Source organism: Eulemur rufifrons, chromosome 3, assembly GCF_041146395.1.
Source record: "Eulemur rufifrons isolate Redbay chromosome 3, OSU_ERuf_1, whole genome shotgun sequence".
Taxonomy (NCBI): Eukaryota; Metazoa; Chordata; class Mammalia; order Primates; family Lemuridae; genus Eulemur; species Eulemur rufifrons.
In genome coordinates this window covers 21435918-21450712 of record NC_090985.1, presented here as the reverse complement: position 1 = coordinate 21450712, position 14795 = coordinate 21435918, and the positions used below count along the sequence as shown (strand labels likewise).

The window sequence follows — 14795 nt, the reverse complement described above, 5'->3', positions numbered from 1 at the left end:
CTGACATTTGGAGCCCCTTCATTGCCAAACAAAATCAGAGGCGTCCCTCGGTTGGGTAGATGAAGGGGCTCTCCAACCCTACTGGCAGAGTGTAGGGAATTTCCATTCTGCACCCCGTCAGGCAGATCACAAACAGCAAGGGCTAAAAACAGGTATTACCCTTTAGGTCCAGTCCCAAAATGGCGACCGACCCGGGTGGGACTCTGAGGAGCCGCAGACCACCTCCCCTTCCCTATGGCCCCTGCGCCGGCGGCGACGGCAAGCAGGAGGAGGACGGAGCCGGCGAGGGATGGAGGGGCGGAGCGCAGCGCCCTCCCGCGCGCGCCTTGGCCCCGCCCCACGTCCCCGCTTCCCGGCCTGGAGCCTTCGCCCGGCCCGGCGGCGCGCGCTGCCTGACGGGATACTCGGCCCGCCCAGCCAGTCCTCCCGTCTTGCGTCGCTGCCGCGAGATCCGTGTTTCTCCCAAGATGGTGGCGCTGGGCTCGGGGTGACTACAAGAGACGACAGGGCTTTTTTTCCCCTTCGCCAGAACCCCGACACACCACCCCTTTGCTCGCTCGCGCATCCCGCCGCAGCGCAGCCATCCGCTGGCCTGGGCGCCCGCCATCCGCCGCCTACTTACGCTTCACCTCTGCCAACCCGGCGCTCTTGGCTGCGGGCGGCGGCGCCTCCCGTGGCTCCTCCTCGGAATAGCTTGCGGCCTATAGCCACTGCGAGGAGGGCCCCACAGCCCCCCGGTGTGGACGGGCAGCTGCTGCTGGCGACAAACGCCGGGATTTCGGCGGCTCCGGTGCCCCCTTTCCCGGCCTCGGTTTCCAGAGAAGGAAGCGCGGGTCCCGCATGAGCCCCGGCGGTGGCGGCAGCGAAAGGGAACGAGGCGGTGGCGGGCGGAGGCGGCGGGCGAGGGCGACGACGACCAGTGAGGCGGCCGCCGCTGCGAGGGCCGCAGCCCAGGCGCGGGGGCGACGACAGGTCAGTGTTGCCGCGGACGCAGCCTGGGCTGGCGGCGCTTGCTCCCCTCCGTCCCGTCTGTCTCCCCGGCCACCCTTCGGGTCCCACACTGGCGAGGGTAGACACCCACTTCCCCCAGCCCCCACTTCCACCGCCGAAGCGAGTGTTTGGGGGAGCGTGGTCTGGAGGGGCCAGTGCCAGGAGTAGGCCCCTGGTGGCAGCGGCTGCTGCAGCCGTAACTGTCAGTCCTGGCTGAGCGCCGGAGGGAGGGTTTTTTCGCCCAAAGGGACGCGAGCGGGCCCGGGGCGGGGCGGGACGTGCAGGGCGTCGAGAATTGGGCGTCCTTGGAGCGAGGCTCGCCGAGCCAGACTGGGCCCCAGGCTGGGAAGGACAGGCCTTCTCTTTCAAAGGGGAGCTCTTTCTCGGCGTCTTCGAGGTTTTTGGCTCTCTTGGAGAAGACATATTCAGCCGTGTGTTTGGTGGGTTGGGGTTTTGGGGGAGTGAATCGATGGGGAGAGACAGCGGATGAAGTGGTTCGTCAAACCGACGGGTTATATTCACTGATTCCTCATGTGTTGCTGGTCAACGGGATTTCTGAAGTTGAACGTGAGTTACTGGGTTTGCCAGAGACTGCTGTGTTAAATGCAAACCTGCATGCAAGCAGTTGGCCTTTTTTTTTCCTTTTCAGTTGAGAAAATGAAAGGACGCTTTCCTCATCTTGGTGTGGAGGCTTTTTGTTGGTAAAGTCAGAATTTAATGTACCAAATGTCTGTACAATTTAAAAAAATAATTTTAATACAAATACTGTTGGGTTAAGTTTAGAATCCTCGAAAGGTAATTTAGTCTCTAAATTTTTTATGACTTCGTATGGGTGTGCTAAAATAGAAACAGTACAAAATTTGTTTGGGGTTATATTTATTAAATGGCTAGAGTGCTGTTGAAAAGGTAAACTAATAGCTTATGGGATTTACAGTCCAAAGTTACCCTCAATTATGAAGGAATATGGATATGACCCATAATTTTGATCATTCCACTGCTTGCAGTATTGAGAGATGCAGCAAATTAGCCCAGAATTTTTGGAGAGGGAAAGAGGTTTGCAGTAGAGATGACCTAAAGTTTAAGAAATACAACTGGTAAAAGTTAAATGTCAAAGACTCTTAGGTATCCAGTAAATGCTGTTTAATAAATTGGACAAATGGGATGAGAGGTGTTTTCTCATACCTCTGATTAGTACTTAAGAGATTATTTGGTAAATCATGTAAAATTTAGAATTTAGGAGAGATAAGAAATTTTTATTTTGGTATGTATAGTGAAAATAGCTTTGGAATAGATCCTGCTTTTAAATCTGAACTACTTACTACATTTTTAGTAAAATGAGTACAATATTAATGTTGCTGCTGCTAAACTCTAAGGATGACCAGAAGCCCTATAAAGAAACACTAATAACCATGACAAAAAAAAAAAAACAGGAAATAGTTTCAAGAAACGATATGCAGTCTTTATATATTTCTAATATACATAGAAGAAATATAAGAACAATACAAAGAAAATATCTTGTAATCTTTATTTACAAAATTAAAATGTAAACTATGAAAGTCTTATTGTGTCAATATTTAGCAACCAGCATTAGTTTGCTAAGTAGTATGCACACCAGTGTGCACACTATTCTCTGGACATTGCCCTTGGTACTGCCCCCGCCCGTCTCCCCCCCCCCCCCTTTAACTATACTGAGATACAAAATACTGTGTTTTGATTTCAGAGGTTTTGTAAGCTGGTTTATTTTTTCTCTCCTAAATTCTTTTTTTTATGACTTAAAGCCTTTTTTTCCGTGACTCCCTAAATAAAGATATTTACTGGTCAGAGGTGCGAGGAAAACATGTTCTCCTTCCACTTGTCCAAACCCTTTAAACAAGATTTATTGGGTACCTACAGTGTCTTTGACATGTAACATTTAATCAGTTGTGTTTCTTAAATTTTAGATCATTCCTATGTCAATTTCCTTTCTCTTCTCCAAAAAAATTTGCAATAATTTACTGTTCCTCTCAATATCAGTCAGTGGAATGATCTAAAACTATAGGTCATAGCTGAATTTTTCAGCCCAAGCACTTGAAATATTTCCAAATGTCTGTTTTCATAAATGATTGCTGGTTATGTTCTCCAGTCATGTTGCACACTTTTTGTTTAGACCTATAATTGTTTAGGTCTAAATGTAGAAAGAAACACTACATTAAGTACATATGCAGCTGTTAAAAAATCAGTTTTCAGATTTTTATGAGTGAAGAACAAATTTTCAAAAGTTATCTTTCAGGTAAAATACTTGGGTACAGTCTTAGGTGCTCTTTTCATGATGGTTCAGGACAATAGTTTTGACTGGTTTTGAGTGTTCCCCTCACTGCCAAGGGTAAAGATAAAATTTGATTATCAGAGACATCATAGTATGTATAGTGGAAATAGCTTTGTAATTAGACCCTGGCCTTATCCTAATTGCCATAAGCTTATTGAGCCACAGTTTTGTTATCTGTAAAATTGGCTGGTGAAACTACCTCAGAGTTGTGAGGATTAAAGTATGTAAAATGCTTAGCACACAGGCACTCAATAAATATTACCTTAGAAGGCTTTCTATCTAGTTTTTTCTGAATGGTCTCAAAGTACCTAAGGATTCTTAGTGTTTTCCAGAGAGTGTGTTACCAGATGTCCTAGTCTTTTTGGGCTGCTATTACAAAATACCATAGACTGAGTGGCTTATAAACAACAGAAATTTATTTCTCACTGTTTTGGAGGGCTGAGAATTCCAAGATCAAGGTGCTGGCAAATTTGATGTCTTGGTGAGGGCCCACTTCCCGATTCATAGACAGCTGTCTTTTCACTGTAACCTCCTGTTGGGGAAGGTAGAGGGAGTTCGCTATAAAGAAGATCTCTTTTATAAGGGCACCAATCCCTTTCTTGAGTACAGAGCTGCCCAAAGGCCCAACCATAACCTTGGGGGTTAGGCTTTCAACATGTGAATTTTGGGGAAACACATTCAGATCATAGCACCAGAGTATGTATAAATTAGTTATTGGTAAATCAGTAGATGATCAACTAACAATTATTGGGTACTTAGTGTGGCTCCTATGAGCTGAGCTAGGTACAGGGGCCACAAAGACAAGAAAGATGTCTTTGTGTCTTTTGGAAGCTTATAGTCTAGTGACTTTCTCCACATAATACCATTTTTTTGCGAAAACCTAGCATGTAATGGACCTTCATTTCCCCATGCCCTTCCAATGTTAGGGCAGTTCTATGGACTTAATACCTCTTACCCACCAGCTACTTGAAAGACTTAACTGTTTTACTTCCTTTTTTATGCAACCAAGTGGCATGTTTATATCTTAGTCCCAGCCCACCACCTGATCACATAATGTGTTTGTAGTTATGTGTGTGTGTGTGTGTATGTGTGTATATGTATATAAAATAAAAAAGCTTTACTCTGGCAGTTGTCTGTAAATACTCTTTTTTTGTGGCTGTGATTATCATTCTGTCTTCTGGCAGTAGATTGAGGTCAGCCATTCTATGTCATTTTTTACATGAGGAAATTGAAGTAAAAAGCTTTAAAATGATTTTCTTGAATTCACCCAGGTTTCAGGGCCAGAACCAGAATCTGAGTACTTTGGGTTCTACTTCAGGACTCCGTACACACGGGACATGTTCTGTCCTACTTTGGGAGCGTAGTTACACTTGCTTTGTAATTACCTACCCACCTTTTTGGAGATAATGTGAGTGTTTCCTACACATTATTTTTTCTTTTTTTTTTCTTTTTTAAGCAAGGCCCATCACTTCAGAATCTACACTGTTAATAGAAGGCAACCTTCACAAGATGCCACCACCAATGAACCTTTAATTTCTTCTAGTAAAGGAAAAAAGTAAAATTACGTTAAATAGAAATTATTAGTGTTAATCTCCTAGAAACTTAAATCCTGCCTTCAGTCATGAAATGTTTGAAATACTTAAAGTTGCTATATAAATACATTCCTTTTTTTAATTAAGTGACTTATTAATAAATGCAGAATGAATTTCTTTCCCAGCTTTCATTATCATTTACTCTCAAAAATGTCACTTACAGAGCTTTGGTCTGAGTTATCTATAACAAGTAAATATCCATACTATTATGGATAATGATTAGAAACGCTTTATTATTAGGCCTGAGAATGAAATTAGCATTTTCTTAAATACTGTTCTTTTTTTTTTTTTTTGAGACAGAGTCTCACTTTGTTGCCCAGGCTAGAGTGAGTGCTGTGGCGTCAGCTTAGCTCACAGCAACCTCAGACTCCTGGGCTTAAGCGATCCTACTGCCTCAGCCTCCCGAGTAGCTGGGACTACAGGCATGCGCCACTATGCCCGGCTAATTTTTCTATATATAGTTTTAGTTGTCCATATAATTTCTTTCTATTTTTAGTAGAGACGGGGTCTCGCTCTTTGCTCAGGCTGGTCTCGAACTCCTGACCTTGAGCGATCCACCCGCCTCGGCCTCCCAGAGTGCTAGGATTACAGGCGTGAGCCACCGCGCCCGGCCTTAAATACTGTTCTTTACATATGAGGTTTAGCTGGAAGTCAGTTATTAGTTTGATTCTAAGCTGTATGACTGAATTCTCTAAAATTATCTATAAAATTTTAAGTGCTTCAGAATCTAAACAGATTCAATGAACAAAAGCCACTAAGAACTGTTGAAATGGAGGAAGAAGTACTAATTTTGGTGTCAGAAGATCTTGGGCTCATCCTTCTTACCTGGCTTCCTAGCTGGTCATGAGCAGGTGGTTAGCTTTTATCTAAGCCTTTGTTCCTTCTGTCAAATGAAGATGAGACCTGCTTTGTTTCAGAAGAGTATGCTTTTCAAATATGATCATTCTTGAAAAAGTGAATTAAGAACCTATTCTTAGAAACATTATTTTGGGAAATTTTTAGTGTGTGAATTTATTTTAAATATGTTAACTGCCTTTCACATGAACAATAGATCTTAATAGCTAGTGATCCATTACTCAGTATTATTGATCCAAAGTCCAATCCCTATTGTAATTTGCTCTACTAGACCTGTTGTGTTAATTTGATAAATGACAAGTGAATCATAAGATTAACCTGAAAGGAAAAGAGATTTTAGGGGACATAGAACATAGCGGGCAATACTGGATAAGATTATTCCTGTAGTTCAACTCCAGGGAATCTGAACAGGAATCTTGTGTAAGGCATCACCTGTGGGCCATAGAAGAGAATCTTCTGTAAGACTTTATTAACTAAAATCAGCCTCTGTGCTGCAAGTAAAAGTATAGAGGTAGTATATGAGCCCTGAATCCTCATTATGCAAGTTGGATAAAATCTTCCTTAAGTGAAACCTGTTAGCTGGCCAGTGTGGTGTTTAATGCTGTAACTCTTAACAGTTCAGTGTGTTCCAGAAGTTGATCTTCTGTATGTCTCAGGATCAATTGAGGTTAGTATAGCACAGATCCCTTTAAGTTACAGAAATTAGATACGAAAACAAAATTTTTTGACCTATTTCTTTGTGGTATGCAGGCTTCTCGCTCTTTTCTAGTTCTTAATGTGTACCCATTGTATATACTTTCCACAATTTGAGATGTTCCTTTTCACGTTTAAGGCAAGCACTGTTGCACTCAAATGACATAGCTGTGGGCTGAATGAAGATGCTACCAGTGCTGTACTTCCACGCATGTTCTTTTCATGTAATGACTTCTGTCTCCTTGTACTGGAAGGGATGGTTTATCCATTTAAAGCTATTTAAAGACTTCTATCTCAGTAGTGTTGCTCTCAAATATGAGAAAGTAGTCTTAGAACTGCCTTTGTGGCCTAGCCACCATCCTAACTCATTTATTTTTATAATCTTTGTGATGCTGAATAAATTCTGAATCTCCTCCCCCTCCAAATTAAATATACAGACAGTACAGAGAATAATATAACAACCAGCCATGTATGTACTATTCACTGTGGACAAATGTCACATTTTGTCACTTTCTTGTGCTCTAGCTCCCTTTCTAAAACTCACTGTTCTTTATTTTCTTCTTAGATGATACCTTTAGCACTGTGTATAACACCACCGGAATTTCTTCTCTTCATACTTCCAACAAATGCTTTCCTATCTCTTACCAAATGTAAAGCATAATGCTTGCTGTTCTTTGGAAAGGATGAAATGCACAGCAGTGTTTTCTATATAAAGCTAATGGGTCATGGGGGAATTTGGGTTATTAATTATCTTAGTACTTTTTTCTTAAGAATTCTATTTATTGTGCTTCTGTGCACCAGTATTTACAACCTTCTTACAGTGTACCATAAATAAGGATATTTAATATTTTTCTTTGCTAAATATTTTTTGTTTTGGGAATTAAAAAATATAATAGGTGCTTTTGAGCATCTATTGTATGTGACATGTATACTAATTGCTGAATCCTATTCACATAAAGATTAATTGGGTAACACTTTTCTTTTTTGTTTTCTGAAGTAAGCTGACGGTATGTCAGGTTTTGTTGGTGATAGAAAATATGCTATTCAAGATAATCCAAATTCAGAGTTTGTATTAAATGAAAGGCCTATTACTTAGGCTGCTTCATTCTCATTCCATTTCTTACACACTTTGCTATCACAGTAACATATAATGTGTTTAAAAAACAGAGGGAAGATAGGAAATTAAATGGGTAAAGTTTGATAACTGAGATAGGAATACACTCTGCTTGACAGAATGGAAATGCTTCTTAATAGTTGACTATAGTATTGCAATAAGAACACTTTAGTGTATTAGAAGAACTGAGCTAATTTTAGTCTTTTATACAAATACAGGTAGATTTCTGCATATCATGTATATTTCTTTAAATTTATTTATTGTTCATTGTACTGTATTTCATATTATCTTAATGAAAAAGATACTGGAGTCTTATTTAATTCAGTAGGGATCAGTCCACTCCCTCCGCCTACCCCCATTTCTCTTCTATCTTTTGGGCTAAATGAAAGGTAGGGAGGGATGACTTTAAAAATAGGTGGATCTTCACTGAAGAATGGGTGGGTCACTTACCTCAACTGAAATTAAATAACTTCTTTATTCCTGGATTGAAGATTCTGTGAGAACAGTAGATGTTTACTGTCTTATTATTTAAAGTTTTTTAGTACAGTTTTAGGCATTTGTAAGTGCTGGATGAATGAACTGCTTTCTAGCTTTCAGCCCTACTTTTAGATATCTGCTGTGGGCTGATAAGCTTTGAACGGTCAGGAACAATCCTCTGGACTTCAAACTTAAAAGTAGTTTTAAGTAGAGCTAGGCAAAAGTACAGGTCTGTTTATTGCCTATGCCTGTACTGAATTTGACAAGACATTCCTAGGAGAGTTGTGGCGGGGTGAGTGTGCATGTGTGTATGCTTGCTCTCCATATTGCTAGTTGATGCCAGATTTTGAGAAGTTGGGGCTGGTTTCTTTTAAATGGTTAAGATCCAATTCCCTTAAGTGTTGTTTTAGACACCTAGTATGTGTCTAAAATTGCCATGCTAAAATAGTATTTATTTTATATTCTTATTCTGATATCTTTTCCATAGTTGTTTTATGAAGTGAGGCAGTTGAATTAGATCTCCTAAGGTCATTTTCAGCTTGGAAATTATATGCTAATGTGTCAGTTTTTTCTTTTAAAATATATGTATATATTGTAATTATGAAATATTTAAAACATACAGAAAAGAAAATAGCAAATATCCATTTATCCAACATCCAGAAATAGAAATTTTGCCAATTTTGATCCTTTAGAAACATACTCACTTGTAGCAACCCCACCCTTCCAAGTCCTATTATCCTCTCTGACCTAAAATAACAACTATCTTGAGGTTCTTGAGTATATTTCTTATACTTGTTTTATACTTCTATATGTGTAAACATGTATCCATAAGTGATACATGGAGTTGGTTTTTATACTTTATCAACACTATATGGGCTATATTTCTATTTCTACCATTCTCACCCATACTTGGGATTGTCAGATTTAAAAATATTTGCTAATTTAATGGATGTGAGATAGTATCTCATTTTAATTTGCATTTGCTTGATTATTCTGAATGGTTAGTGAAAGGATATGAATTTTATTTTCTGTCAGTGTTAAATTTTCATAAATTTTTTAAAAGAGACACAATCATACAAGATTTATGTTGTAAAAGGACCTTGAAGATCATCTCATTCAACCCTCTTTCTTTACATTGCAGCCAAGGAAAGTTATCAGAATAAGAACATGGTATAAAATCCTGCCCATTGTAGTATTCTCTTTTATGATATAGAATCTTAATTTTTGATTTCAAAATTATTAGTCATTTTCTTTATGATTTGTGTTTTTTAAGAAATCACCTTTTTATTGTCTGCTAATAGTTGAGGGTTTTTGTTTATATGTTTTTTGCATTTAAGTCAATCTGAAGGGAGTTAGGAATCTTTTTCTTTCATATGAAAAGCTAGTTGTTCCAACATTAAGTATTGAATCTGTCCCCATGTATATTTTTAAAAAGGTCACATCTTATCTCCCATGTTTGTAGGTGTGATTTTAGGTTCTTTAGTCTTTTTGGTTTATTTGCCCTTAAAATTTTTTTTTCAATTTTTAATAGCTTTATACAAAGCTATGAAATCTGGGAAACCAGGCCTTTCCCTTTATTAATTTTTAGGATTGTCTTGGCTCTTCTTGTACCTTTAGTCTTCCGTAATGATGTAAAACCAGTTTATCAAGTCCCTTTGGGGATATTGATTGGAATTGCATTGAATGTATAGATCAGCTTGGGGAGAATTGATACAGTTTACCTTGCCATTTATTAGGTTCTTCTGTGTCATGTAGTTTTTTCATAAATGTCTTTTGCACATACTTTATTAAACTTATTCCTAGATATTGGATAATTTTTTTGTATTATAAATAGCATCTTTTTAAAAATTACTTTTGATCATTGCTGGTATTGATTTTGTATCCATCTCCTTCGTTGAGAGCTCTTCTTTATTAGTTTTAATAGTATTTTATTCTTTTGGATTATTGTGAACAAATAACAATTCTGTTTTACCTTGTCACTTTATATTTAAAATTCTTCTTGGGTAGAATTGTATCTACCTCTTCAGTCTTACCTTCCTACACACTTTGATGAGTACCATCTAACAATACTGGCATATTTTAACTTTCTTAAGTTGTCCAACCTCCTTTTTGTGCCAAGCCATTTGCCAGTGCATTTCAGTCTGCCTGGAACACAGCTGACAAATTTTACTTGTCTTTTAGGGCTCTGCCTAAATATTACTCAGGGAAGCCTTCCTTCCTTGACAGTCTTTCTCCTTGTACTGATTAGGTGCATCCCTGTATTATGCTGTTATTGAATCCTGCTTAATACTTAATGCTGTTATTGAATCCTAAGTAGTACTTAACTGAAATTAAATAATTTCTTTAATCCTGGATTGAGAATTCTGTGACAACAGTGAATGTTTATTGTCTGTCTCATTTTTTCTTTTTTTCATGCCCAGCTGCAGGCATTTATAGGTGCTGGATGAATGAATGTTCATGTACTTATTGGTAAGGATCAGGGTTTTCCCCCCCTAATTATTAGGTCATTAAATATGAAATGTCCGATTTTGAATCAAAAGTTGAGCTTATACCTCAAACAAGAAACATTACAATTAAAGTATATGCCTAATCTGTCGACACAGTTTTGCCATCTTTTTTTTTTTTTTTTTTTTTTTTTTGAGACAGAGTCTCACTCTGTTGCCCAGGCTAGAGTGAGTGCCGTGGCGTCAGCCTAGCTCACAGCAACCTCAAACTCCTGAGCTCAAGCGATCCTCCTGTCTCAGCCTCCCGAGTAGCTGGGACTACAGGCATGCACCACCATGCCTGGTTAATTTTTTCTACATATATTTTTAGCTGTCCATATAATTTTTTTCTATTTTTAGTAGAGATGGAGTCTCGCTCTTGCTCAGGCTGGTCTCGAACTCCTGAGCTCAAACGATCCGCCCACCTCGGCCTCCCAGAGTGCTAGGATTACAGGCGTGAGCCACCGCGCCCCGCCAGTTTTGCCATCTTAAGGGTAGCTTGTTTATGCCAGCAGTGAAGAAGCCTGGAGAACGTGTGGTGATGAAATCACCAAAGGAATTTTCCACAGCTTGTTGAGAATTGAATATTTTCCCTTGCAAGAAATGGTCCAAAGCCTGGAAGAAGTGGTAGTCATTTGGTGCAAGGTTTGGTGAATACAGCGGATGACAGAGAGTTTCCAAGTCCAGCTTCTGTAGTTTTAGCAGTGTTGTTTTTTGTGACATGTGGTCTTGCAAGAGGATTGGCCTGTCTCTGTTGACCAATCTCAGTTGCTTAATCACAAGCATCCTCATTTCATTCAACTGGTTGCAGTAGACATCCACTGTGATCGATTAACCAGGTTTCATGAAGCTGTAGTAGGTAGTACCAATGCTGGATCACCAAACAGACAACACCATTAGCATTTTTCAATGAGTATATGGTTTGGATGGTGTTTTGGCACTTAACATCTTTAACCAGTGTGCCGAACGCTTGTGATTGTTAAAAAGAATCTATTTTTCATCACATGTAACAATATGGTATAGAAATGTTTCACCTTTATGTCATGACAGCAAAGAAAGGCAAGCTTCCAGACGATTTCTCTTCAGACACTCCTTCAGTTCATGCGATACCCATCTGTCCAGCTTCTTTACTTTGCTCATTTGTTTCAAATGGTCCAATATGGTTGGAATAGTAACGTCAAACCTTGCTGCTAACTCACCCATAGGTTGAAATGGATTCACTTCCACTACAGCTTTCAGCTCATCATAATTCACCTTGGTCTCAAGGTCACCCACATGGCTCACTTTCAAAATTAAAATCACCAGCACTTCTCAAACCATCGGTGTACTGTGCGTTCATTAGCCACATCCTTCCCAAACACGTTGATTATAGTTCAAGCTGTCTGCACTGCATTGGTTCCATGATGGAACTCATATTAAAAAATAACACTAATTTTTGACTTATCCATGGTTTCACAAAAATTGTTCTAAAAAAAATTTGAGAGATAATCACAAGCCAAAACACGAGTTTGAAAGACTGAGGATGTGCCTTCACAATGAAAACACGAATGCGAAAGTGACAGCACAAAGCTCTCAAACTTTGTGCTTGAAGAAATTGGACATTTCATACTTAATAGAAATGTTACTCCAGTTGATAACTGCTCAAAAGAAAATTTATAACTAGATTACCTTGAAGTATTTTATAAGACTTTGATGGAAGAATAAATGTTCTCAGCATGTTTAATATTTATGTTCTTTTAAGTATGGATGGGTTTTAGAACATCAGTTTTCTACTTTTTAACAGGTGTGGTCTAGTTTACTTAAAATTAGATGTAAATTTTTCAAAGTCAAATTTAAAGCTAATGGTCCTTTGTTATTCTCAAATCAGAAATTTTATGAATTTAGGTGCTACATTTGATAATGTAGATGAAATATAACAAACCTGAAAATATATATTCATGGTTCCTTCAAAGAAAACCCACCTACCTTTAGTTGTTTTAGTATATTGCATTATAAGTCTTTTGTGTGCATATATAGCAGGCTGGAAGTTGGCATCATTCTAGGTTTAATTTTAGGTTAGGCACTATATAAGATTGAATTCATGTTAATTATAACATTAAAAAATGGAGGAAAATTTCATGATAATAAATCATTGGGACTATATGGCACAGATGCTTCTGTTTTCATATTGTAGAACTGTTGATCAGAATGAATGATTTATGGTTAAAAACAATTGAAATAATTCTGGTGATTTGGAATTTCTAAAGGATTTCCATAGATGACAATGGAGAACTATACTCAGATGAGATTCTCCCATTGCTGGTAAGTCACATTATAAAACTTACGTAAATATGTCTCATTGGGGAGAGATAACATTTTAATATTGTTAGATCATGAGTCTATCTTCTGTAGTTATTCAGGTAGGTAAATAAGCATAACTTACTTATTTTCCAAAACATGTTCAAAGAGCCCAAACAGAGGGGAGAAGAGCTAAGGTTCACTTTAGAAGGAGATTTAAATTCTCCTTCAATGTGCAGTGATTGTGATCCCAAAGTTCTACTTCTGTATATGGGTGACCACGTATCCTAGATTTACCACCACAGGATCAATTTTAAATGTTAGGTTAATCCCATAAATCATGAAAAGTTCCCAGGAGTTCTAACATTTTCACATTTCCAGATTGTATCCTCTTGTATTTTTGTTCTTAGTTGCCTCTGCCACCTGGCAAATAGTGGTGTGTAGAATCACTTATTTTTGAGAGTGAGGAAACACAGTAAAGAAAAATAAATAAAAGCTTTTTTTAGATATAAAAAGAATTGAAAGGTTTCTCTTTCCTTCATAGCCAATTCTATCACTTAACAGTTGTTAAATTTGTTTAAATGTAGAAAATAATGCCTGGAAGGAAAATACTAATCAAATATAAAATATCCGTGTAAGTACTTACTGATATATAGCTTTTTTCTTTTTGGGAGCATTTAAAGAACATACATATTTTATAACTTTTAAAATTATTAGCTTTATTGAGATGTAATTCACATACCATAAAATTCACTCTTTTACAGTGTATAGTTCAGTGGTTTTTAGTATATTCACAATTGTGCAACCATCACCGCTATCTAATTTTAGAACATTTTCGTCATCCCTAAAAGAAATCCTATACCTGTTAGCAGCCAATTCCCCATTCTTTTCTACCCCTGATCCCTGCCAGCCACTTTCTGTCTCTATGGATTTGCCTATTCTGAACATTTCATATAAATGGAGTCATACAATTTATGTCCTTTTGTGTGTGGCTTTTTTTTACTTAGCATATTGTGGTATATAATAGTACTTTATTTTTATGACTGAATAATACTACACTGTAGGGATATATACTACATATTGTTTATTTAGTCATCAGTTGATAGATATTTGGGTTATTTCTACTTTTTGGTTAGTATGAATAATGTTGCTATGAACATTATTATTAGATAATGTTAGATATTATTAGAAGCCTTTGTGTGAACATATAAATTCAGTTCTCTTGGGTATATACCTAGAATTGAAACTGTAGGATTGTAGGATAACTCTGTGCTTAATATTTTTAAATGCTACCTCTTTTCCAAAGTGGCTGTACTGTTTTGCAATTGTATCAGCAGTGCTAAGGGTTCTGATTTCTCTACTTGCTAACACTTGTCTGTAGCCATTCTTGTGGGTGTGAAGGCATCTTTTTGTGGTTTTAATGTGCATTTCCTTGATGACTTATGATGATAAACATAATTTCTTGTGCTGATTTGCCATCTTCTTAGGAGAAATATTTAAATCCTTTGCTGTTCTTTTTTTTTTTTTTTTTTAATTGTTGGGTTGTAAGAGGCTTGCTTTTTTTTTAAATATATATATTCTGCATACAAGTCCCTTGTCAGGTATATGATTTTCAAATATTTTGCCCCATTCTGTGGGTTGTCTTTTCACTTTCACGATGGTTTCCTTTGAAGCACACAAGTTTTTACTTTTGGTGAAGTTCGGTTTATCTGTTTTTCTTCTTTTGCTGCTTGTGCTTTTGGTGTTGTTATCAAAGAAACCATTGCCTAATCCAAGATCATAAAGATTAAACCTGTGTTCTTGTCTAACAGTTTTATAGTTTTAGCTCTTACATTTATTAGTACATCTGTTATCTATTTTGAGTTAATTTTACATGTGATGTGGGATAGCCATCCAACTTTATTTTTTTACATGTTGCTCTCAGTTGTCCCAGCACTATTTGTTGAAAAGACTGTTCTTTCCCCATTGTATTATCCAGCATCAATTGACCATAGATATAAGAATTTATT

General features: G+C 38.0%; 1 protein-coding gene across 10 annotated transcripts in view; it reads left to right on the top strand.

Moving 5' to 3' along the window:
* The first annotated feature begins 387 nt into the window (after positions 1-387).
* UBE3A (ubiquitin protein ligase E3A) overlaps positions 388-14795 on the top strand; it is a 104853-nt gene continuing 90445 nt past the window's right edge. For 3 of the 10 annotated variants that reach the window (XM_069466702.1, XM_069466698.1, XM_069466693.1), the window contains exon 1: positions 1343-1557. The gene's annotated coding sequence lies outside the window, so the exon portion shown is untranslated. Of the gene's footprint in view, positions 973-1253; positions 1558-14795 lie in introns of those variants that run through there. The other 7 variants (XM_069466701.1, XM_069466696.1, XM_069466699.1 and 4 more) reach the window with 5 other exon arrangements.